The sequence below is a fragment of the Ursus arctos genome, unplaced genomic scaffold (genome assembly GCF_023065955.2).
Source record: "Ursus arctos isolate Adak ecotype North America unplaced genomic scaffold, UrsArc2.0 scaffold_4, whole genome shotgun sequence".
Lineage (NCBI taxonomy): Eukaryota > Metazoa > Chordata > Mammalia > Carnivora > Ursidae > Ursus > Ursus arctos.
Window position 1 is genome coordinate 84890712 of NW_026623056.1, and position 22816 is coordinate 84913527.

General features: G+C 46.2%; 1 protein-coding gene and 1 pseudogene across 3 annotated transcripts in view; both read right to left on the minus strand.

Moving 5' to 3' along the window:
• RUNX1 (RUNX family transcription factor 1) overlaps positions 1-22816 on the minus strand; it is a 243627-nt gene that overhangs the window by 168410 nt on the left and 52401 nt on the right. The gene's annotated exons all lie outside the window — the stretch shown is intronic.
• Positions 3662-7854, minus strand: LOC113262273 (heterogeneous nuclear ribonucleoprotein A3-like; annotated as a pseudogene).

The window sequence follows — 22816 nt, forward strand, 5'->3', positions numbered from 1 at the left end:
TAGGACATGCTGTGTGGTTTGCCAGCTCCTTATAAAAGATTTCCGTGGCCTGCCTGGATGGAGCAGTGCACTGCCCTGATGTCTCCACTGGAAGAGCCCTCTGTGGGCAATTTTAATAACCCTTGTAGGGTTGTAACTGATCACTTAGAGGCCGTATTTTCTAAATACAGTTTGGAAGAATTTCTTCCAAACACAAGAGCAGGCCAACATCTAAGTTTATGTGGCATTTTTATATCCAGTACCCAGACCTTTATGTAGTTTATTCCATTCATAGGGCACCTGGATTTTCTCTAGAAAAACTGGCAATTTCATTGCCCACTGCTCCAACTACTAGGCAATTCATAAAAGATTGAACTACAGAGCCCAACAGTGACCTCTGGGGCCTGGAATTAATACTTTTCATACAGAGAAATGGTCCATTTACTTCCTGCTTCCACACCAGTACTCTATAGCAAAACTTCTTCTGATTTCATAGTAATTAAATAAATAGAAGGTTTTACTAGGTTTTGTGCCAAAGAACCTTTGGAAGCAAAAATTGATTATAATTACTGATCCCATTTAACCACTTGCTTATGATCCGCTTAAAGAAATTTATAGTATGCATTGCCCTAAAAACCAAACAAAGATAATCAAAAGCAAACCCGTGTTCCAAAAACGGTGAGCGATTCCGATTTTTGTTTTGTGATTCGTGAAGTGAGTCGTATGTTACCATCACTTAAGACATTTTTATTTGATAGAATTCCATTGTGAATCCTATCATAAAATACACGAACACCCTTGATTGCTCTTCTGGGTAAATGAGGTCCTGCTTACATGTAAGGTTTATTTATTATGGAACACCCTAGAGTGGAAAAGTGAGATGTGACTTTCTACTCAAACAGTGGTGTGGGGTTTTTGCATGGATCACTCGGCGAGGTGGTGTGTGGCTTTCTCTGTGGTCGTCATTTGCTAGGCCTGTTCTACCATACCCCCCACGTTATCCAGTTTGCATGTACAGAATGGGGGGGTCAGAAACACTGATGCTCCCTTTGACCCTCTTCTTCCTGGACGTCTTGCCCTGGGTGATATCACTGACCTAACACCTTTACATTAGCTACTCCCTAATCCATGTCTCCAGCCCAGAACTCTTTCCTTGAACTTCTAGACCAAATTTCTGGAGGGCCTTGAGAGCTCATGTGTATTTTAGGGGACCCTCAAACCCACTATACTTCAGACTGAGCCCATTACTTGGATGGATTCCCGAGCTTATGGGAAGGTACCACATTTTAAGTCTCTTTCTCTTTTAGGATCTGTCGCTTAGAGAGTATCTTTAAGTTTTTAGTCCTGCATTCTATTAGTCACAGAGGGCGGAGGCAGTGGGGATTTTCATTCCTGCCCTCTAACTCCTCGGAAGATACTCTACCCTGGCTTCCATTAGATTGCACGGGCTGATACCTTTGATTGTCTCCCCGGCTGTGCCGTAATCATGCCTGTAATGGATAGTTTTTTTCTGTGCAAGCAGATGAACGAGGGAGGTCAAATTCCTACAGTATGCTGGCTTCTCAGCCTGGATTGGACAAGTCACATCATGCCTGCGGGATCTGCACGGATTACTTCATGGTGGGGCCTGGTGCGATTCGGGGTGGTCATGTGTGGGGTATTTCTGTGTGTGAATCTTACAGTAGACCATAGATAGAAGCCATTTTTAACAAACTATTTTCTCTTACTACTAATCTTTAAAATGTTGTATTTATTAATGTAATAAATGTTTTACTATAGATCCAATCCATTCTTCGTGTGTCCGTTACTATAATCCTCTTAGAAATCTCAAGCATTTGTTTCATTCATCAGGGTAACGATGGTGGTTTCATGGAAAACTCAGCTGAATGGAATGTCTTCATATCAGATCCCAGCTCCAAATGTCGTCACCTCCCAGGGCAAATGGCTCATCTGACACTGTCAGTTTCTAAGGAGGCTTTTAATCCCTTTCTAAGGAAGGGAAGATTGGTTTCATTCCTCTATATATTAATATATTTTATACAAATATAAAAGCTTGCTTTTATTATCTCAGTATTTCCAATAAATGTGGAATTTTGGCCTGGATTATTTTTTAGAGGTGTTTTTGTTTTTGTTTCTAGAGAGAGAGAGAAAGAGAGCACGTGCACACACGGGTGAAGGGGCAGAGAGAGAGAATTTTGACTAGGCTCCATGTTCAGCGGGGCTCGATCTCACGACCCTGAGATCATGACCTGAGCCGAAATCAAGAGTAAGACACTTAACCAACTGAGCCACCCAGGCACCCCTGGATTATTCTAAGAATTGCTTCAAACCTCCTCTTGCCTCCCTATGTAGATAGAGCTTCAGACCATGTTTACCATCCCACCCCTTTTTTGATTCATTGCTTTTCAAAAATGTTCTGTTTTTGTAAAACCCAAGTGCCCAGAGATGACCTAATTAACTGTATTTCTTACTGGTATGCCTGATGGCTTTTAGTCCTCTTAATGATCGATGAGCAAGATTACTCGTTCAAAAGATGATTCAAAACCTGGACCTTCTGAGGACAGCACAAGAAATAACTGCCTCCACGCGAGTGCTTCCAATGAGGCAGAGTCCGCAGGAGCGCAAGACTTGCCCATGTTTTGCCAAGAAGCTCGGCTGAAACTAGGGCAAGTTTTGCATGAAACCCCATTTTCAAACCGAAACCATGAAAAAAAATGGTGGTTCAGTGTGGTTTTTATACAAAACCAGGTGAAGCTTTGTGGTTCAGCCAAGGTTTGACTTGGAGCCAGAGAGAGCTCACTGTGCTTGACTGGATCCTGTTTTATGTTTCATGTTCCATTTGGTTCTGTTTCCCAAACCTGCAATCTGGGGTTCAGATGAAGGTGGCATGAAATCTGGTGCAGATGAAGGCAACATTTACTTTATAAGGGCCATACCCTCTCCCGGCTTGCTGTCTATTCCTGTTTTCCTTCAATATTCCTTCTGGAAAGGATCATCTGCTTACTAAATATTTCCCTGGGATTTTCTTTAAAGAAACAGAACTACTAACACTGTACAAAAAAAAAAAAATAGCAAAGCCAATTTTGCTATTTTGTTTTTGTTTTAATAGACCCATTACCCAATCTGTGTCTTCAGGTCAACCGTTAAAACTTTTGGAGAAAATATTTTAAACAACGAACTGTGACAATACATATGCATGGATTTATTTAGCATGCTTTAAGCATTTACGCTGTGTTGGATACTTTAACTTATTAAAATCTCACAATATATCATAATATTTCTTTAGAAGTTAAAAATTCCTTAATTTTTTTATTCCTGGTATTACCACCACCATTTCCAGGGCAAATAACTGATGTAATGAAGAGAAAGAGAAAAAGACAAAGTTACAACAGATGAAAGACCTCGGGAATGTACATGTAATTGACCCTACATTGCATTAATCAGTAGCTGCACGTTTTTACAAACTATGGCCTATGACAGTCCTGAGCAAGGAGGGTTTCCTGTTTAAGCTGCAGTAACTTTTCTGACTGTGCATCATCCTTCTTTCTGTGGCAGATTTTTACAGTTCCTCTAATGCATTTGGGACAACTGCCTCAAAGTAACCTGCAGCTTTCCTGGCAACTCCTCACTCTCTCTCTTGCTAAGAACTGTAGCCCCTTTATTCTGATTTTTTTTTTTTTTTTTTAGAAACTTCTGCTACCGTATCCACCACTTCCACCACCAGATCCATAACCACCACCATAGGGACTGCCCGAGCTTCTTCCACCAACACTGCCCCCCTTCATGGGTCCATAATTTGATTGCTGCTGTCCACTGTAATTTCCAAAATCATTATAGTTTCCACCACCACCATAGCTGTGTCCAAAATGTCCTCCTTTGTTGTAAACCTCATACCCTCCATCGCCACCATATCTGCCTCCTTGGTTTCCATCTCCTGGTCCACCACCACCATAGCCTCCTCTACTACTTGAACCAGGACCACCATCATGGTTGCCACCATCACCTCCAAATCCATCATATCCACTATCGCCTCTCCCGTAACTACCTCTGCTACCCCCATCTCCATAACCAGAGCATCCTCTTCCACCAAAGTTCCAACAGGCCCATAAAGTTGCCAGATCCACCTCCGTGATGTCTTTGTGATCCAGCAACTGCCTTCCTTCTTTAGAAAGGGCTTTTTTCACTTCACAGCTATGCCCATCAATAACGTAGTACTTCTGAACAACAGTTTGTTTTGTTTTGTTTTGCTTTGGAGAGGGCAAGGGAGAAGGGATGGAAGGAGAGAGGGAGAGAGAGAATCTTAAGCAGGATCCATGCCCAGTACAGAGTCTGACGTGGGATTTGATCTCACAACTCTGAGATCATAACCTCGGCTGAAATCAAGAGTTGGACGCTTAGCCGACTGAGCCACCCAGGCGCCCCTAAACAACAATTTTGTCAACCGTTTCGTGATCCTCAAAAGTTACAAAAGCAAGTCTCTTTTTTCCACTCTGCCTGCCTTCCATGACTTCTATGGTTTCAATCTTGCCGTACTTTTCAGAGTAAGTCTCTCAAATTAGATTCTTCTGCGTCTTCTTTAATGCCACTGACAAAAATCATTCTCACTGCTAGGTGGGCACCAGGCTTTACGGAATCCTGTCTAGAAACAGTTCTCTTCGGTTCCACCACACACCCATCAACCTTGTATGTCTTGGGTACACATTGCTGCATTCACCTCTTCAACACGAGATTAAGTCACAAAACCCAAACCCCTGGAACATTTTTTGGGGGGGCCTCTCATCACCACACAATCTGTAAGTGTGCTGTCTTTTTTCAAAATGTTCTCTTAAACTATCACCTGTAGTTTCAAAGCTCAAACCACCAATGAAGAGTTTTCTCAACTGCTCTGGTTCCTTTGGATCATGGCCTTCCATTTTGAGACCAGACTTACCTCTTCCAACTTGAGTTCAATATCATCATACTTTACAGATGAAGAAACTAGGCTCACAGTGATCGGATAACCAAAAGCAAGTGGGAAGCAAGCAAGGGTAATACTAGGTAGAGGCAACCGGCAAGTGGGAGACGAAAAGGTTGCTTGAGGTCTTTCTCTAGCGCTTTCTATTATACCATGTTGTCTAGAAATCAGACCAAAGTTCTGCCTTTCAGGAGCTTTTAACTTGGAGAAGGAACCAAAATATCCAGCATGTAGGGAGAATCGTAGTAGGTAGTAGAAAGCATGAAGTGCCATAAGACCTGTCCAGATGGCCAGTTGTAGGCGTTCAGAGGAGAGGGGAGATCACTTCCAACCGGGGGATTGTACACTTTAAACGTACATAGTGTTGTATGTCAATTATAAGTCAATAAACTTCAAAACAAATCTTTGTGGAAACTAGCATTAGGGATGCTTCAGAGCTGGTGGGTGTGGAGTTGGGAGGGAGGAAGGGGAAAAAGTCATAGTGGTGAAACAGGGCGGGTAGAAGCACAAAAATGAGAGTTTTGTTGATTGGAGGGACGTTTATAAAGGAGAATTGAGGAAAATAACTTTGGAAAGAGAGGTTAGGAGTAAATCTTGGAAGGTCTCTGTTTTATGACCAATGAGTTGTATTCTACCTGCAGAAGGAAGTCGTTGAATATTTTTGAGTTGAGAACTGACAAAAATAAGGGTAAAATGCAAGCAAAAGCCCGGGATTTAATTCTGAAAGTTGTGTCTCATTGGAAATTCAGATGAGGATAAAAAAAATGCAGTAATTGGCCTTTAAAAAAAGACAGTGAAGAAAAACTAATCATCCCTATGCTGTTTGAGCTCAACAATGAGAGATATACTTGAAATTACAGAATAATACATATCAAGCTCTTGCTTGAATTTTGAAGTTAGAATTATTAGCACATATCTTCCACGAGTATACTCTCAACCGCCTACTTTCCCAAATGGAAAAATTCCCCCAAATATATGGGCTCTTTTTTTCATTGTCAGTCCCTACTTTCCCACCTGCCCAGGAGAAAAAACAAATTAAATTTAAATTCTCCTTCATGACAGAAATGAAAGACTAAGGGATAAGATTTTGTCAAGTAGGATTGAGTTTTGGAGAGCCACAAGCCATTGTGATATCAAAGATTTTTCAAGGGCGCCTGGGTGGCGCAGTCATTACGCATCTGCTTTCGGTTCAGGGCGTGATCCCAGCGTTCTGGGATCGAGCCCCATGTCAGGCTCTTCTGCTGGGAGCCTGCTTCTTCCTCTCCCACTCCCCCTGCTTGTGTTCCCTCTCTCGCTGGCTGTCTCTCTGTCAAATGAATAAATAAAATCTTAAAAAAAAATGACTAGTTTCTTAAAAAAAAAAAGATTTTTCACCCCCCGAGAACCAATTTTTGTCCTCTTGGGCACAATATCGCCCTCAATGGGAATGCATGATATAGACCCAAGCTTGCTTTGGCATGCTATTTTTTTTTTTTAAGATTTTATTTCTTTATTTGAGAGAGAGAGAGCGAGTGAGAGAGAGAATACAAGCAGGGGCAGAGGGGGAGGCAGACTCCCCACTGAGCAGGGAGCCCAGTGTGGGGCTTGACCCCAGGACGCCAGGATCATGACCTGAGCCCAAGGCAGATGCCTAACCGACTGAGCCACCCAGGCACCCCTGCTGTTTTGATAGACACAATAGAAGCCCTAATGTCTGGTGAAGTCTGTGTCACAGAAAGGGAGGACAGATACCACCTCTAAACCCAATAGGCTGACCATCAACAGAGATGCCACCTGGGAAGGTAGATGCAGAGATGACGCAGAAAACCTAGGAACTATCAGGAAGGACAATCTTGTCAGAGCATCATGGTCAACAACACGTTGGTGTATCACATTTCCTTCTGGCTACCAGTTCTTCCTATAAAATAATTTTTATTATCATTTTTGTTACTATGCACTCTGCCAAGTGATGGCAGTAGAAAAGTCGAGAGAATGCTCTATGTAGATGGCACAAAACAAAACATGCAGGTGATCATCAATATATTATACTTCTGAAGCCCTGGGATTAGTTCTTCCAACCTCCCTCACTCATAATGGTGATGTTTCTTTATGTGATAGCTGTGAGAATATTCATTGTATCCAATTAGATAGATATTATTTGGATAAATCTCAATTACAATGATTTAAAAATACAATCAACAATGTAAAAGATTAGAGTGGTTGAGCATATAGATTTAAAAAAAAAATTTTTTTGTTGGATATGTCTATTGCTTGAAGAATGTCCCATGTCTTTATGCCCAAGGAACAACCTTCCAGAAATTCTACCACAATGCCTTCCTTTCCATTGATGAGTATGAGGGTGCTGCTTCTAGGCTGGTTTTCCACAGAACTCAAAATGCAGTGGATAAAGAAGCTGTGGTTCATATATACAATGGAATATTGCTCAGCCATCAGAAAGAACGATTACCCAACATTTACAGCAACATGGATGGCACTGGAGGAGATTATGCTAAGTGAAATAAGTCAAGCAGAGAAAGACAATTATCATGTGGTTTCACTCATTTATGGAACATAAGAAATAGCAGGGAGATCGGTAGGAGAAGGAAGGGAAGAATGAAGGAGGGGTAAGCAGAAGGGGGAATGAACCATGAGAGACTATGGACTCTGGGAAACAAACTGAGGGCTTCAGAGAGGAGGGGGGTGGGGGACTGGGATAGGCCGGTGATGGGTATTAAGGAGGGCACGTATTGCATGGTGCACTGGGTGTTATACGCAAACAATGAATCATGGAACACTACATCAGAAACTAATGATGTACTGTATGGTGACTAACATAACATAATAAAAAATTTAAAAAAAATGCAACGGTCCTTGTGGGGGAAATGAATGGGAATGCTGTTTTATGACGAGAAAAGAAACAAACGCCTTTCCTCCCCTTTTACCACCCCTGAATATATGAAAAAAAAAAAAAAAAAAGCCGAGTTTTAGTGTGTTGTTATTTGTAGTTTCCCAGGAGCAAAAAAGTATTGTTTAACTTGAGCATTCTATTTTTACTGGAATAACAAGATCTCACTTGGAGACTATTACTTTACTGAAAAGTGGTTTTTTTCTTGTTTAGTTTTTGTTGTTGTGTTTTGACTTGTCTACCACCGCTTCAACATCCGCTGCTCCCCCGCCCAATACTGAAGGACAGCTGTGGGGGCTCATTAACGGATTGTCCGATGTTTCTGCCAGTTCTGCTGATAACCTGCGGGCCGCCTTATTATTTAAACCTCTGTATGCTTCAAGGCTCCTTTTTCGGACACTGAGGAAGTCTTCCTAAGCCACCTGAATAAAAAAGGATTTTTTCGGGGACTGTGGAGTCTCCTCTGCCAGTTCTCATGCAGAAACAGCACCTTGGTTCATCCTGGGCCCCATAGGCTCCTCCCGTCTTTTAGGAGACAGACGGTTCTCTCTTGAATTGGAGAGAGTAGAGCTCCGTGGTGGTTTTCACTCTCTCCAGGAGGCTCTGGGCACCAAGGGCTCCAGCCATGCATGGCCTGACTGGGAGCTGTGGCGTCTCAAAGGTGCTGCATATATGCCCAGGACCAGCTTCTAGAAGAGCACCTGTGACCCACACAGCCCATGGAATGAGAGAAAGATTTTAGGCTTCGCTCCCAACTTTCTATGTTGTAGACTCTTCAGTTTTTCCTCTAAGTCATGGTCTTTACGGCCAATGCATTTGTTTGTTTGTTGCATAGGTTTGCAACTCAGAGGTCATTGCAAGCACGCTCTATAATCACCATCAAACAATATTTATTAAGGAAAATCTTTCCATGGGTGCTTTACCAGGTGGTCTGCCAAGAGAAGTCTATAAGCACACACATAATTTGGAGCCATCTATGGAATCATTCAGGCAGGTCCGGACAAACAAACGTTAATATAAAAACGACCAGACCATGATTTAGCCGATCTGTCTGGGGGCGGCCAGATTGGTCATTTTATTGCCGTCTTCCTTCCTGAGGGCTCGTTACCCGCGCTGTATCTGTTGCTCGAGATTTTGATTACCTTCCCTGAAACATATGCATTATCTGGCAAGTCTATGTTATATCTGTTTCTAAGTGCATTTAGTAGCACTGGGATGCGGCTCCTAGTACTGTAAAAATACCAGCTTTGAAAAGCTAAATTTTCACTAATCAGCTCTTCTCTCCTTGGTCCAAAAGTAGCATAATGTAGAACAAAGAGCAGGACCAAGAGTCAGAAATGCTGGCTCTGCAAAGCAGTGTGGTATGTGGAACTCACCAGACTCTAGAACCGGGTTGCTGGCTCCAAGCACAGCTCTGCCTTTCTCTGGTGCGTGGCCTGGGGCAGACGTACTTGCTGGGAGACGGGATGAAGATAACGACTACCCCCCAGGTCAGATGAGTCAACTTACATAAAGAACTTCGAAGAGTGTCTGGCTTGACAGTAAGTGCTTTATGAAGATCTGTGATATGGCTTTGATCCTGGCTTTGTCACCGAAGAGTGAGAGGGGGAACCTCTCTGCGTGTCAGTCTCATATAACAGTGGACTAAATTCTCTGAAACCACGTAGCTTTATAGTTTGCTTTCTAAATAAGGCACCTTGCCAACACCTAGGAGAAGTCACTCAGAGTCGGGGATCCTCTAGTTTATCATCAAAACAGGACACTTTTTGGCTTGAACGGAAATGCTATTAATAATTAAGATCTCTGGGGGCACCCGGGTGGCTCAGTTGGTTAAACATCTGCCTTTGGCTCAGGTCATGATCTCAGGGTCCTCAGATCGAGTCCCTCATCAGGCTCCTTGTGCAGCGGGGAAGCTGCTTCTCCCTCTGCCTCTCCCCCACTGCTTGTGCTCTCTTTCTCTCTGTCTCTCTCAGTCAAATAAATAAATAAAATCTTAAAAAAAATAATTAAGATTTCTGGGATACTGGGCATCAGCCCGACCACCGTTGCAGATCCACAGACAGCAGGTAATGTGAGCCACTCGTGGACTGGAGATGGGGGATTGTGCCTTGGGCGATTCGAGGGGGTGGGTATATTGTTTCAAGGTATAAGGGTGGCATTCAAATGGCACACAACTGAAACAATTTCCGAAGCGTGCCCTACAGCTCCGCCTCACACTTTTTGCAACGTCGCCCTTCCTTTTTTCCTGTGTCACAGGCAGAAGAGGGATCAATATCACTAAAGAAACAGACTTGGATAGAAACAAGTTACGTGGATTTTTATTTCTGCTGAGTTTTCTGCTTTAAAGCTACCTCCAGGATCCCGAGAGAAGCAGTTTTCCCCATTACCGATGGAAAGTTAAGTCTCCTCATAAGGAGGATTTCCCTTCCAGAAATTCAAAACGAGAAAAAGTATCAGACAAGGTGATTTTGTGCCAGCGAACAGCCCTTTCCAAAGATTTGAACGGAATAATTTGTTTTTCATGGTTTATAAGTAGCAGATAAAACCTACATGGAAAAATGGACAAGAAGCAATGGAAAATAAGACACAGAATCTGGAATCGTAACCTTAAAAAGCAATTTGTTTTATTTCAGCCATGCCCAGAAATCACTTGAGGTTAACAAGTGAATATTTCTACTGGAAGAATCGGCTACAATTAGGTCACCACCTTAGAGAAGATGGAGGCGGAAGTTTAAGTAGCAACTCTATCATTATAAAGGTACTTTATCAGCAAAACCGTCAGTCCTGGATTGTTGACTTAAAATGATCAAGAGGGTAAAATATCGAAGAGGAAGATGAAGAGTTTGTGGCCCCCAGTAAGAGCAGGAGCAGCTGAGGGGCTCACTATGAGAAAGTTGTACATTCCCTGGGGAGCAGGGTTTGAGTTCCTTGACTTCAACAGCAATCTGATGTGAAACAAAATAGACACTCGCCGGCTCTTAAAGCCCTTGCTCTGGCTACACAAACCTAGGCCACACACTGAATCTGGTGGTGACAAAATGATCAGTCTGTTGTTGTTTAGGATAATGGAGACATGGTAATACTCTTCTGATCTCCCACCGAAAATTGGATGTGAAAATCTCTAACAGTACTACTCAAACTTCTCATTAAACAATCAGAAACAAACAAATGAAAATCTGGAGCCCTTGGACCTGACACCCAGGGAGAGATTCTGTGTGGATCCTCTTAGCTCACCTGCGAATGGATTATTATTTTTTTTCCTAGAAGTGTATTTGAGAGTCTGAAAAAGATTTCATTGTTAATTCGGCGTCTAACATTGCATTATTTATAGGTTTAAAAATGACTAGATTTGACAAATCTTTGGATCCGTATGGCCCTTAGAATTCAGAAAAATATATTTCCTGCTATATTAATAACTGATTTTTTGCAGTGGATTTGACTTGGTAACTCATTTGATGCATTTGGTTTGATCATTTAGGTATTTCAAGCCACCAAACACGGCCTTAAGTTTCACAATGGCTGTGTCTATTTCCTTAGCAACCAAATGGTTCAGAGACCTGTGTTTTTAGTATCTGTAGGTCATTGCCATCAGCACAGTGGGGAGTCCCCCCCTCAAACCTTTCTGTTGCTTGAACAAAAGTCTGAAAGGAGGGGTCTTAGAAGAGCTGGTGAACACATAGCCGTAACACGAGGCTGACGTGTTCCTTGCCCGCAGTTCGCTGGGTGCATTCATCAGTATGTGGCCATGCGGAAGACAGACCTACAGACAGAAAGTGCTTTGTTTTATCCAGCGACCATTCAGTGCCTTGTTCCATTTCCTTTACCACACGCACGTTTGTGTTCATCTTCTGGAATCATTAGAACTATAAAATGCTATCCCTTTTCCTATCAAAGATTCGAAAAATATCTTTCGCCATGTGTTAGGTATAGAGAATTCTTTTCAGGACCGACTTTTAAATCCAGTGTTCCCATGGAACTGCCATTGATATCAGATGTGAGGTGAAGAAGGTTTACTATTGATGCAAGTGCAGCTCTTATGAGAGTCCAAGGTCATCCCAAGGCTCAATTATAAAATCAGAAGATATTAGTGTGTGTGTATGTGTGTGTGTGTGTGTGTGTGTGTGAGAGAGAGAGAGAGAGAGAGAGAGAGAAATCAAATTGCAAAAGCTACCATCCACTAGACTCTTAGCCTCATTGTCAGGTTTTTCTTCTTTATGACTAAAAGAATTAACTCATGGGAAAAAATTGATAATATCTCCATTTAAAAATATATGACATGAATTCGGAGAAGTTAAGTCCTTTCCCAAGATCTCACAGTCAAAAGGTGGTAGAACCAAGATTCGAAACCAGATTGGCCTGTTGCCAAAGTCTAGTACACTCTATGCTCTTTCCCAAGGAACGTGTTCTTCAGGAACATTCTGAGCACCTAGTTCGATGTCCTCTGTGGTTCTTTCTCCCAGCTCACAGATGTCAGGCTGCAAAGGGAGAAGGTGCTCAATGTAGATGTTCTCAACCAGCGAGTGAATGAGCTAGAATTTTTGGAGGATTAAGGCCGTATTGGACACCCAAATCCCACCCTACGCATAGGTCTTTTATCTCAATATGGCTTCTAGAAAGGTTAAGTATTAGAAGCTCTAGTGATGGTGTGAATCATAGGCAGTGCTAAGCTAAAATACTGAATGAGTCATTCTTTCCAGAATCATTGGCATTTATTTCTCTAAAACTCTTGATAGAGTTTTACAGATGGGGTAGAAAAAAAGCTACTTAAAATTTACTACTAGTACTACTAAATACTACAATAAAAGTACTCCTATTAATAATGAATAGCTTTCACTTTCTGACAAGTTGTTATCAACATGTTGAATTATTTGCTTATCAAAACATCCCATAGCATGCCACATGCCTTCTGGATATAAAATCAATACTAATTACAATAAACGTAGTGGTACACAATCTCTTCACTGATCTCACTCACAGAATCTCTCTTGTGTTCTGGGTCTCCAACAAACCTGGTTCCTGGATAACTAGCAGGTTTTAAAACTGGATAGAGATGGGATACACAGAACCTAGAGCTGACATAGCAGGTTCCAGAGGATGTGGGGGTGAAGGCTGGGGGCATCAAAGTCAATTCTGAGGGTTTAGCCCTGGTGACTAAGGGCTGGTGGTGCCATTGCCAGAAAGAGGAAAGGTGGAAAGTCTGAGAAAAGAGGGTGAATTCAATATACGACACATTTGCCTTGAGGTTTCTTGAGGTGATGTCTTGATGGATGTGTTCAGAAGCCAGTTGTAGACCCACCACAGCTCTGAGATGGGCTTACCTGGTGGGCCAACGTCGCTCATTGTGGGCCTACAGTGTTCGGGGCAGGAGTGGGGAGATTCCCAAAGGAGAAAAGGTGGAACTGAAAGAGGAGAGTCTCGAACAGTGTCTAGGACACATCTTTGGTAAAGGAGAGGGAAGAGTAGCAGAGAAGGAATTGTGGAAAGAGTGGTAATAATAAGAGACAAGAAATCACCACCGTGTGAGGAAACAGGGCCAAGGGGTGGGATAATTTTCTTTTGAAGAGTAAGATGGCCTAGAGTATTGAGCAAATAAGTTAGCTCAATTTCAGTGTATCGTTGTGTACCAGAGTGTCCCACAGGAGGGCAGAGAGAAGGGAGGAAAGTGCTAAGAACCCCAGAGTTACACAGTCTACCACGTAACTTATCTGTGGAGGAGACCGTCGCAGTGGCTACAACTCTTTGGTGTGCTGTGGAGGAGAGACGGTTTGTAACCCACTGTTCCAAAGGAAGGGTGGGCAACAGGAAGAGGAGAAGAAATTTCTGAGTGGACAAGAAAGGCATCTTAAGACAAGAGTCACAGTGGGTGGAGTGGGACCAAGAGTGGAGGAGAGCTGAGAAGGAAGAGGGTTGGATGAGGAGCTGGCATAGCAGGTTCCAGAGGGAGTAGGGTGGTTTGAGAGGGGAGCACATGACCTGCCTCATCTCTGGAAAGAGGCGGAGAACATACAGTATTCCTCAGAAAGAAGGCAGGTAAGGGCACAGCTAGACGGCGTCTCAGGAAGAAGTGAACACGTGCTCTCCTCAGTACTCACTACTCTTCTCAAGAATACAAGGGGGGGGGGCGCCTGGGTGGCACAGCGGTTAAGCGTCTGCCTTGGGCTCAGGGTGTGATCCCAGCGTTATGGGATCGAGCCCCACATCAGGCTTCTCCGCTGTGAGCCTGCTTCTTCCTCTCCCACTCCCCCTGCTTGTGTTCCCTCTCTCGCTGGCTCTCTCTCTGTCGAATAAATAAATAAAATCTTTAAAAAAAAAAAAAAGAATACAAGGGGGGGGGAGGGTCTTCCCAGAGGAGAGACTATCTGGAACCTACGGTCGGGCCGGGAACAGCTCTTCGAGGTAGATCTCGGTAGTGTGTTTTGCATGGAGAAATTGGGCATTGAATGCAGGGGTTAGAATAAAATAATTTGCGTCCAAGTGGCTTTGTGATTCCAACAAAGCTTAGAATCCTGAGCATAAAAGCAGAGAAAGTAAGTTGTAGGGTGTGTACAAGGGAGGTGACTTGCAGCAGTCATTCTGTGTGACCCGTAGTGGCCGCAAGGAACTTAGAACTCAGCTGAAGGGCAGAGGGAATTTCATATGAATATGAGGTTGAAAGCCCTGTATTTCCCCATGACCCCACCACAGTGTTTGCCATAAGGTTGCTGGGGGTGGGGAGTTACAGGCTATTGGTGTGACAGAGCCTAGGGTCAGGCCCATTATGGGGGGACGATTATCGAGGGTTCTGGCTTGAAAGCAGAAGTGGACAGGGGCATCTGGGGTCACCATGAAGGTGGCAAGTGCAGTCAGTAGGGGTGGGGATGGTAGACTGAAAGGAGCAGAAGCTGTGAATGGAGGAACATTCCAGAATGTGAGATCTTGGCGACGGTACCGTTTTCACTTGGAAAGCCGGCAGCCTATGGCGAGCATTAAAACACTTGAGGGCCAACTGTACTTCACTCCCATCCTGCGTCCCTACTCCAAAATGTGTTTGGTGATCTCTCGGAGATACCTGTTTGACCTTTACGCTGATAATTTATGCCCTTGGATGCTGCCCAGTGTTTCACTTTCTAGCCCGCTCCACATTAACTTTCAATGCTCTTTTCATCAAACCCTGCCTAGCCGTGCGTCACAGACGGGCACCATTTGTTTTCTCAACCATGAAAGTTGAGAGGTCAAGATTCAACATCACGCACAGAGATTTTGTTGTGTGTGGTTGCAAATTCAAGGCCAGGAATGACTAATTCCACAAGCTGGGGCAGGAGGTGATGTGGGAGAAACAGCAAATAAGCTGTGGTCCCTAGAGTGTCCCCCAAATATTCCAGTCTACCTGGAATCTCAGAATGCGACCTATTTGGAAAGAAGGTCTTTGTGGATGTGAGTAGTTTGAGTCATATCCGATTAAGGAGGGCTCTAAGTCTGATGACCGTGTCTTCGTAAGAAGAGGAGAAGACACACAGAGACACAGGGAGAGTGTCACGGGAAGACAGGGACAGAGCTTGGGGTGCTGCAGCTACAATCCAAGGGGTGTCAAGGATTGCCAGAAGCCACCAGAAGCAAGGAGGGATTCTTCCCTAGGACCTGGGGTGGGGGCATGGCTCTGCCGACACTTTCACCGCGGACTTCCAGCCTCTAGAACTGAGACCACACAGTTCTGTTGTTTTAAGCCATCCTGTTTGTGAGAACTTGTTACAGCAGCCCTAGGAAACCAATACAGTCTTCTGACCCTGATGACTAAGTTCTTCACTGCCCAGCTGGAAGCTTCTCCCAGGAGGCCACGTTGCCGCTGGAGCCTGTCCCAATGTAACCGGCGAGATTTAAAGCCTTGTCCCAAAAGGCTTCATGTCCAGGTCTATGTATTTCTTCGGCCCGCCCTTGTCATTACAATGTTCTGACTTACATCTTTGCTCCTTTGAACTTCAATCAATGACCGCCCCAGGGATGTTGTTTTGACTATGCCGACGTTTTCTAAACTCCCCACTGTGTGGTTTTCAGGTCAGACAGTCAGGCTTTGTTCTGTGAATCACTGCCCAAAGAGTCAATTAAATCTCGCTCGGCTGCCTTGTGGCCTGGCTTCAGTGACTTAGCGAGAACAGGGGCATTTGGAGAGTTCCTGAGGAAAGCCAGACGTGATGGGGGGGAGGACCCAGTGCTGACACGGGGCAGGGGACACAGATTAGGGAGCCCAGGACGGCGGTGACAAATGAGGGCATCAGGAGCTCAGCTTCCTGGCTTGGAAAGGAGCGGTGGATTCCTGACACACTATTTCAGGGCCCAAAAGAGAAAGTGAGGGGCTTTGGAAATCACTCCGGAGAGGCTGCCATCAAGGGGAGATGAGACATGTGTTAGCACCACTGTCCTTCCGCCGCAGGAATGGGAAAGAATCACAGTGTGAGTCTGGTCGTGATCTTTATGGTGGGAGGCTTCCTTTGAAGTCTGACATCACTGAAAAAATTCTCATAAAACCGAAAAGGAAAAAAAGACTATCTCATCCTGGCGAGGAGCACACCAAAGAATATGGAAATGAGAAACGGTTACAGCTCTCTGCAGAAGCAGGACTGGGCAGAACCCGAAACACTCTTGGGAAGAGAAAAAGAAAAGAAAAAGCAAGATGTCTCGGGGGGCCTGGGAAGTGCTACCTTCGTGGCAGGCTTGCTCCCAGGAGAAGAGTCCTGTGTGAGGCCAGGAGACCCAGACAGAGGACCAGCTCCCACCTCGAGTGCCCGAGGGGCCCTGGGCAAGTCACAGAGACTCCAGGAGACTTTAGGAATCTAGGCGATTCCTGCTGGGCCTTTTTTCCCTTGCAGGGTGGTGTGGGGCTCGGAGGAGGCACAGCGTGTGAAATCACTCGTGCGTGTCTAAGTAGCCTTTAATACAGACAAGTGAGGGTGGGCACCCACGGAAGCTGGTCGCAGAATGCCTTTGATATCCCGTTTCCCTGCACCATGTCAGGCACCAGCTAAGTGGGGGGGCTAAATATGTCCACAGAAGCCCAGGAGCCCCCGTAGGCTGGGACGGTCCCTCCTTTCCTGGCATCAGCAATGCCTTCGTGACACAGCCGGGAGGACACAGGCGTGCACAGAGACAGAGACTGGTGCTACTCTCTTCCCGGAGCATGAGGAAGGCAGTCTCGTGCTGTACCGCCGTTCCCGGGGCTGCTCCTGTGGGCCATGAGCTCAGATGGGCCGGCGCAGTGCACTCCCCAGGGAAGGGGGTGGCCCAGGTCCAGCCACCCTGTGTTCAGCCCTGGCCCATGCTGTTCTCTGAGCTACAGCATCACTGAGTACTTGCAAAAACTGTGCCGCGAGCACTCACATTTCTTCCTTCGGCTGCAAGCGCCTGTCTTTTCACTTCCATCTACCCAAATTTCCTAGATGTTCCCTCTGCCAAGAAGCCTGCCCTGAGCCTGCCCTAGCACATTGCATGTCCTCTGGGCCACCACACCTGTTAGTTCTGCTCGCTGCTTGCATCAGTCCTCCCCTGCCCATCCGCTAACTGCAAAGCTGGGTAGTGATTCCACTTATTATGATTATTATTTGGGTGGCCTTCTCTCATGCCCTAATCTTGTCCCAGATGCAACACCCTGCATGTGATGGTTAACAGTTGGTGGATTCTGATACAGTAGCTACTAGTGGGCAGGGCAGCTGTGAGCCCCTGGGAAGGAGACCAGGGGGTGTCTATCCAGGCTCTGGGGCTCCTAGAACCTCAAAAGGGAGTGGGACCAACAGGTGTGGGTTCAAGTAAGTGGGGAGACCTAGAACATCCGTCTTTGGTGCTGTAAGGTCTCCTTATACTGACCTTTGCACTCGACCTTATTTGGGGCAGCCGCTTACTTAGTTCATACTAAAGTGTAAATGACTAACAGTTTTACGCTTCCCTGGGAGAGCTGCCTTCTTAGAGTGTACCTAAACTTGAAGATTAAGGCCTGAGGCTGTGCTAGAAGGTCAGTGAGAGAGGAAGGTACTTGTCTTGGGTGAGGGCTTTCCCAGGCTTCTGAAATCACCCCCTCGTGCAGCTGCTTGGCGTGATGTGCCCCTTGATTCATGTACTTTCTCCCAGTCCAGACTGTTTAGGCCACTCTGAGGATGATCCCTTTCTCTCTGGACTCTCCCTACCCAGCCTAACTTGAAAGACACCAAATCCACCCGGTGTAGCTTCAGGGAAAAGTAGGGAGGTCTGTGGGCTCTAGGCATGTCTGTTCTGGCATAATTTAAACGTCTTTGTGCTGTAAAAATGGAAATGTCTAATGAGTTCTCACTGTGCTCTTTGGCTTGCTATAGGCAGTGGTGCAAGGGAAACCTCAGGGTTCAGGGTGTAACAGGCTGCTTTCCCTTCTGCACACCCTGGAGACTCCCTGGGCCCCACCAGCCACATCCACAGAATGGGCAGGGGTGGATCCCTGGATATGCGTTCAGACACCAGATTACTTAACCTTTCTCTGCCTCGACCTCCTCATCTCTTGGGGGTCCTGCTCTGAGGGTGGCAGCAGGAGGAAACGGAATGACATGCACAGAACACCCAGCTCGGTGTGGAAATGCGGTAAATGAGCTATTTTTTAGAATTGCTAGGGTCATTTCCTGCTCTCAGCTATGACTCTAGGATTTATTTTTCTGTTTAAGGACTAACTTGGGATTCTGAGGTTCTATCTCTTTGCTTTTTTACTGAACAGCTCCCTTCCTGAGAAGGTGCTCTTTACATCACTTTCATTTGGAGAACCCCGACTATCTGGAAGGACCAGATGGGAAAATGCATCAGGGTGAAGCATCAGTAGGTCGGGGGAGAAAGATCCTTTCTTCAACCAGAAACTCTACCATGAATTTACTTGTGATGTAAGTAAGATCTGGACCCTACTAACCATGGGAGGCTTGTACACAAGGTGATTCCTTCTGGAAACCTCCCCGGGTATGAGCAGGAATCTTTGGAATGGTAGAGCTGCATGTGTCATACTGGGTCACCTGTGTGTCTAGGCGTCTTATCAAAGAGAACAAGGAGCAGGTGTTTGCTACACTGGGGAAAAATCAGCAAATAGGATAGGTCTAGTCATCGGGGTAGATTGGAAGGAAGCTTTCAAGATGGTGAGACTCACTTTCCCGTGGCTCCATCCAAGGGACGGATTTTTGTTGACATTTTCCATAGAAATGAACAGAAGCTCAGCAACTTTGTCATAGGACGTATCAGCACTGTGCTTCATTTGGGGTCAGAACGCCTTGGGTAACTCATATCTCTGCTCGCAGGGCTGGACAGTTCAAGAGAACACTGGGGCATGCTGGCCAGCCAGGAGTTTAGGGAACCGTTGACGCCATAGACTGAACGTTTGCGTTCCTTGCCCCCAAAGTCATGTTAGTTCCTGATGCCCAATCGGATGGTATATGGACGTGGGGCCTTTGGGAGGTGATCAGGTCCTGAAGGTGGAGCCCTCACGAATGGGATTAGTGCCCCTATAAAAGAGACCCCAGAGAGCTCCCTTGCCCCTTCTACCCTGTGAGGTTTCAATAAGAAGACAGTCAGCTCTGAACCAGGAAGAAGAGTCTCACTAGACGCTGACTCTGTCAGCACCTGGATCCTGGACTTCCCAGCTTCCAGAATGGTGAGAAATAAATGTCTGGTGTTCATGCACAGTACCCAATCTATGGTATTTCTGTGACAGAAGGCCAAATGGACTAAGACAGTTGAGAGCTAGAAGTGACCTTGGAGGCTTCCCTGGGCTCTGTCAAGCCCAAGTCACAGGCTTGGGCCCTGTGATTCCACCTCACCTGTCTCTCCCCTCATATCCCAGCTGCATCCTTGCCTTGGGCTTTGCCATCCAGACCAACTGGGCATTTTCTGAATATGCCAGGTCCCTTCCTGCCTCCAGGTCCTTGAACACGCCCTTACCTCTTCCCTTCACTAAATTCTCCTAGATAGAGAGTGGTCCCATCTGCCATCACCTCCTGGGACGGGTTGGGTGTCCCATCCTATGCTCCCTGGCTAGCGCTGGGGGTTAGTTCCCTTGCCTGTCACCCCCGCTGGGGTCCTTGATGACGGGGCTATCCACTGACCTCTGTGAAGCATCTATGGACACTTACTTTATCTAACCCGATTACATAGCTCTCATCATGTGCCAGTTGCCATTCTGAGTGCATCACCGATATCAGTGCCTTTAGCCCAATCAGGCAGGGCTACTACCATTCTTATTTTGCAGGTGAGGAAATTAGATGTACCAAGAGGTTACGTGACTGCCTGAGGTCACACAGCTGATAAGTGGTGAATGGGTCGAGTGGCGTCTCCCAAAATTCACGCCCAGGCAGAAACTCCGAGCATGAACTTCTTTGGATAGAGGGTTTTTGCAGAAGTAACTAGATACGATGGGGTCATACTAGCTCTGAATCCAGGGACCGGCGTCCTTACGAGAAGAGAAACAGAGACACACAGAGGGAAGAAAGACGGCCGCGGTCGTGGGCAGAGACAGCCCCGGGATGCAGCCCGAAGCCAGGGAATGCCATTGCTGGCGACCAGCAGAAGCTAGAAAGAGGCACGCAAGGAGTCTCCCCTCAAGCCTTCGGAGGTGGGGTGGCCCTGCTTGATTTCAGACTCCTGGCATCTGGCACCGTGAGACAGAAACAAATGTCTGTTGATTTCAGCCACCCCGTTAGTGCTCACGTGTTACAGCAGCCGCAGGAGCGTAACACAGTCCCGCGCAGAGAGCCGAGGGAGCGGTTTCTCCGGGGGCGGTGGTGGCCCCACCCTTTCCCACGACAAGGGGAGAGGGCCAGCAGGCCTGCTGTCCCTGGAAGTTCTGCCCGGTGACGGGCGTGGTGGGAGATTTCCAGGCTGCTCACACACGGCAAGGCCTGCCAGTTCCTTCGTGACATGGCATTTTGGGAGGGACACGGTGCTGGGCACGAGACAGGAGCCCGGGGCACAGGCCGGGCAGCTGGACTTCACGAAGGCCGAAAGCAGCCTCCCAGGGCCTCAATTTTCCTTTTTAACAAATGGGGCCTCTAGGGGAACATGAGCCAGGTGCTGTTCGAGGCCCCGGGGGTGCGACAGGCAAAGAGGTTGGCCACAGTCTCTGTATCCAGGAACTTAGCATTCTGGGGGACAATGAATCAGCCCCTAAACAAACAAGTGATGATTTCTGAGAGCGGGAGAGGAGGAAAATTCTCCTTCTCAAAGGATACAGAGGTTTCACGAAATGAAACATTATACATAAAAACAAAAAGCCACACTGAACGGTGATGTCCTTTGTCCGTGTCCAGCATCACACATTCACATGAATGTTCGTGTGGTGGTCCAGGCAGGGCTCGGACTCAGACGGTCCTTGGCCGGCCGGGCTGGGCTTTAGAGGACAGCTTACCTTGGGGCCAGACTGGCCGTCCAAGTCTACTTTCTCCATCGCGGGCCGGCAATGAAAAGGATGACTGGACAGGCACTCTGCCCAGACCTCAGAAAGAGCAGAGACTCCCCTGGGCCCGTTCCCCAGCCTGAGCTGGCAGCAAAGCGGGCAGTTCCCCGAAAGGGCCACTCTCCTGCCCTGCCAGGAAGAGAGTCTGGGGGGCCTTTGGGGAGCACCCGAGTGGGGTGCCACGCACCGGACATGCCTCTGGTCTGGCAGATGCCGTCACCCGTGGGGTGCTTCTCAGGTGGCTTCTCTGAGAAAGGTGCGTGGAGCCCATTTCAGGAGCTTTCAAAACTTCCAGGAAGAAGAAAAGGCAAACTTCCTTCCTTCCCTTCTTTCTTTCTTTCTTTCTTTCTTTCTTTCTTTCTTTCTTTCTTTCTTTCTCTCAGATTTTATTTATTTATTTATTCAAGAAAGAGAGAGCACAAGCAGGGGTTGCAGCAGAGGGAGAGGGAGAGGGAGAAGCAGGCTTTCCGCTGACCAGGAAGAGGACGTGGGGCTCGATCCCAGGACAGCGGGATCATGACCTGAGCAGAAGGCTCAACCGACTGAGCCTCCGAGATGCCCCAAGGCAAACTTTCCAGACCTAATATGTAAGCCTTAGATTCCCCCCGCCCCCCGACCATAAACATGGATACTCTTAAATGCAGGCAAGGTGACTCAGCCGCAGAACAAGGTAATATAAAACACAACGTACTATTAATCATGGGATGATAGAAATCACTATTTTAAAATAGAGCCATTTTGGAGAGAGAAGCAATTCTGGGATCAAACAGAGCTATGCCTCAGTAACTTTCCACCTGAGACGCCTTCACCGGTCAAACACCCCCTCTCTGATCTCCAGCAGGCTTGGAGGAGAAGATGGGACTATTCGCTTGTCTCTAGACACACATGGTGACTGAGGAATTGGGGGGGCAGGGGGAAAGACCCGGAATAAATGCAACGCTCTAACTTCTTCCACACCAATCACTGAGATTCCCCACTTCCTAATTTCCCTGAAAGCTGCTTTGTGTCATATCCTTTGAAGTCAGGCACATGGCTTTGGCGGAAGTCCTGCTCCCTCTGAGATGGTTGGTGATACGCCAAACGGTCTCAAGGGCTCCCTGCGCCCCAGGAGAGAGCTCCAGAGGGCCGAGATGGTAGGAGACGTGGGAAATGGTCATTTCGGCAATCATCAGATCGCTGACTGGTTCCAGAGCAACCAGGAGAAACAAAAGTTTCTTCACTATTGCCATTCAGATTTTTCTTTTCTTTTTTTTTCTTTAAGATTTTATTTATTTATTTGAGAGAGAGACTGTGTGAGAGAGAAAGAGCAAGCACGAGCAGGGGAGGGTCAGAGGGAGAAACAGACTCCCCACTGACCAGGGAGCCCGATGCGGGACTCGATCCCAGGACCCTGAGATCATGACCCGAATGGAAGGCAGACGCTTAACCCATGGAGCAACCCAGGCAGCGCCATTCAGATTTTTCTTAAAAAAAAATTAGAAATATTCTTTGAAGAAATGTCACAACCTTGGGGGAAGGATAAGACATTTCCTCACGATGTAGACGAAATGAAATGATCGATCGTCTTCTTACGTTGGTG